The 3523-nt window shown below is 49.0% G+C and overlaps 1 long non-coding RNA gene across 1 annotated transcript; it reads left to right on the top strand.

Annotated features, from left to right (window-relative positions):
* Positions 1–632: 632 nt before the first annotated feature.
* LOC148106567 (uncharacterized) lies at positions 633–2217 on the top strand. The gene is made up of 3 exons (XR_015723705.1): positions 633–843; positions 954–1146; positions 1338–2217. It is a non-coding gene; the product is annotated as an uncharacterized LOC148106567 (long non-coding RNA).
* The last annotated feature ends 1306 nt before the right edge of the window (positions 2218–3523 follow it).

The following is a 3523-nucleotide window of genomic DNA, read 5'->3' as shown; positions in this document are numbered from 1 at the left end:
TGTCTCCCAGGCAGCTGTCCTTGACTTGGGTTTGAATAAAACTCTCTTCCTTCCTCTCTAAAATGTTTTAAAAGGTTCCTTCATTTAGTGTCGACAATAACACTCTGTTTTCAAGTGAAAAATAAATGTTCCTGGTTCACAACCTTGACAGAACAGAAGGCCGGCTTTTCCTTCCTTCCCTGTAGAACTAAGCATGTGTATATAGATTGCAGCACAAATGGGCTCACCCTAGAAGGATGTTTTGAAGGTCTGAGAAGCACTATCCACTCCATGGGTGAGACAAGAAGGCAAAGCTATTCCCGCTTGGAGCATTCCTTTTGGCGCTTAAAATTGCCTTGGATATGCATAAAAGCATTGCATTTCCTAAAGCCCAAGGCTGGAACAGTCTGAGAGCAGCTGACCTTGCCAGGAACCAGGCACACCCTTGCAGGAAGGGTTGGTGCAGAAGGGAAGGGGCAGGGCTCTGAGGGTGGTCTGCAGCTAGAGGGGTCCGCGAAAGGGGCCGCGTGTGTGTGTGTGTGTGTGTGTGTGTGTGTGTGTGTGTGTGTGTGATTGCAGCCCTGCCCATGATCCCCGTCATGCCTGCTCAGGGCGTTTAGCCAAGGAGGTGCCTCCTGGACCTCTGCACTCCCAGAGTTGTGAGTCATGGGGCCGGTTGCCTGGCATTCAAGGAGTTGGAAGCATCATACTCCCCAAGCAATCACCCCATGGGGGTGGAGCTACGTCTCTGTGTGCAGATCCGGAGCAGCCCAAGGACGCAGACCAGGAGCCAAGGAAGTGGAGTTTTGAGAGAGTGGACCTGTGGAGTTCCTGGCTGGGTGAATGCATGCTGTGTGGCCATAGGTGGGCTTTCTGGGAGTAGGGGCACCCCGGGTAAGAGGCAGGGTTCTGGAAGGGCATGTTGAGAGAGTTCATCATGGAGACTCAGTTTTCTTTCCTTTTTCCCTTGAAAGTCTCTTCTGCCTAGTCTCCGTCAACTGGCCATACACTCCAGACCCAGGAACTCCAGGGCACCCGCTCAGCAAAGCTTTTGTGGGATGGTTCGCAGACATTCCAGGGTTTCCCGTGTTCCCCAAGAAGAGCGAGAGAAAGGACCGCACAGTCCCCAACTTCAGTGCGGTGCCCCTGTCCCCCGACACAGTGCAGGTAATGGACCTTGAGCAGTTCCCCGAGTTCAGCAGGGTATTCCCTGTTCCCTCAGGCACAGGTGGGGCGCTAGGAAGGCCCAGAGCCCTTACCCAACTTCAGCATTGTGCTAGCTGTTTCCTGGGAATGGTGGCAATGGGCTGGGAGATAATTACTACTAAAAGACAAGTCTATGTTTCCCCTTCTCCCAGAAACCACAGCAGGTGTGCAGGCTTTAGGTCCGAGGAGCTGCTTCTCCCCATCTGACAACACTTCTCTGCTCTGGCTCCGCGACACCCTACGTTCTGAACGTCTGCATCTGAGTCAGTGAGGCAGCTTGACACGGGATCCAGCATTCAGAGAAAGCGGCAGGTCCATTTGGAGAAATGTCATATCCACATCAGGACTGGAAGTAAAACCTCTCATGAACCCACCATCTCCTGGGCTTTTCTCTTTTCTCTAGTTGAGCCATGAAGTAAAACTTAAGTAATAGTTGTCAGCGTTCTGAATTTGGTGAAGGAGGTACTTAGTTTCTGAACTTGGAGCACTTTGCAGGGGATCCCATTTTCTCTGTTCATTGACTGCTTATGAATGTATTTTGAACAGCTGTTTCCTAGAAACACTCTTTCATTAGAAAGGGAAGGTGAGGTTTACTCTTTGCCTATTTTTAAGATATACGTTTGACAGTGTTTATACAGTTGGGCCTAAGATATGGGTGAGTGGCCACCATTTAGTGTTAGATGGCCTTTTGTCGTCACATACAAATATGGATGATGTCTTTCCAATTGTCAAAGGTGATGTTTCATCACTGATTAGTCTTTTCATCCCAAGAGTTACAATGGGGGTCGAGGGAAAATTCAAAATTATTCAGAGCAGCATTTTGCTGTTTAAAATATATGCTGGTGTTGGGTAGTAAGGAGGGCACATATTGCATGGTGCACTGGGTGTTATATGCAACTAATGTATCATCGAAATTTACTATACTGTATGGAGACTATAACATTATGTAATAAAAAACAATAAAAAAATAAAGGTAAACCTTGTGTATCTAACTATACCAGATGTATCATCTCGATATTTTGAAGTGCCATATTCAATCTGCTGTTTCTTTGGTAGTGGAGTCAGAGGAGAGTCTTTGGGAATTCCTTTCGATAGAGGCATGGTGGTGGCTACAATTGGGTAGGCGACAGGGGCCCTGGGCTGAGTTCTGGAACTGCTTTCCTGATGCTGGGTGAGTCAGGTTATGCCAAAGAGTTTCTGTTTCTTCCCTATGAGATTGACAAAAACCGGCTTCCAACGGAAAAATCTTTCGTAACGTGCAAACATGCTCAAAAGTGCCTGTGCCAAGGTGAAGTAAATGCCATACACTGATCTGTAAGAGACCACAGTTTGCTAGCAGGAGATAAACCCGAACGAACACAGCAGGGGACACTTGGGGCAGAAACGGCTTCCGAAGAAAAAAAAGTTCTTGATGTGGAAAACCTATCTAAAGTGGTTGTAGCAAAGTAAACAGAATGCCACACACTTATGTGCAAGAAACAACATTCCCCAGGCATGGTCTAAGCCCAGACATCGTCACTGTGCTTTTGGTAGCATGAGGGAAACCCGAGCCTCACAGCCCTGACCCATTAGGTAAAAAGCCGGCTTCCAAAGGAAACAGTTTTCCTAAGGTGCAGACCCTCTCACAAGTGGTTGTGGCAAGGTAAAGCAAATGCCATCCACTTCTCTGGAAGAAACCACAGTGCCCAGCCATGTTCTAAGCCCTAACATCATCACTGGGCTTCTGGAAGCATGAGTGAAAACAGAGGAGCACAACACGGAGACCCATTTGAGAAAAACCGGCTTCCAACGGAAAAATCTTTCATAACGTGCAAACATGCTCACAACTGCCTGTGGCAAGGTGAAGTAAATGCCGTACACTGATTTGTAAGAGACCACAGTGCCCAGGCACAGTCTGAACCTTTCCCTCATCCCGGCGGTTTTGCTAGCAGGAGTTCAACCCCAACGAACACAGCCCGGAGACCCCTGGGGCAAAAACGGCTTCCGACGAACAATAGGTGCTTGCTGTGGAAAACCTATCCCAAGTGGGGTAGCCAGGTCAACAAAATGCCTCACACCCAGGTGTAAGAAACAACATTGCCCAGGCATGGTCTAAGCCCCTCACCTCGTCCCTGTGCTTTGGGGAGCCGGAGGGACACCCGAGGCCCACGGCCCTGAGACCCCTTTGCAAAAAGCAGGCTTCCCACGGAAACAGTTTTCCTGAGGTGCAGACCCTCTCACAAGTGGTTGTGGCAAGGTAAAGCCAATGCCCTCCACTTCTCTGGAAGAAACCACAGTGCCCAGCCATGTTCTAAGCCCTCCCATCCTCCCTGGGCTTCTGGCAGCAGGAGTGAAAAGA

This window comes from Ursus americanus, unplaced genomic scaffold (genome assembly GCF_024610735.1).
Source record: "Ursus americanus isolate L20-20 unplaced genomic scaffold, mUrsAme1.1.p SCAF_262, whole genome shotgun sequence".
Classification (NCBI taxonomy): Eukaryota; Metazoa; Chordata; class Mammalia; order Carnivora; family Ursidae; genus Ursus; species Ursus americanus.
Note: the sequence above shows the minus strand (reverse complement) of the source record. Positions and strands in the feature narration are given on the sequence as shown.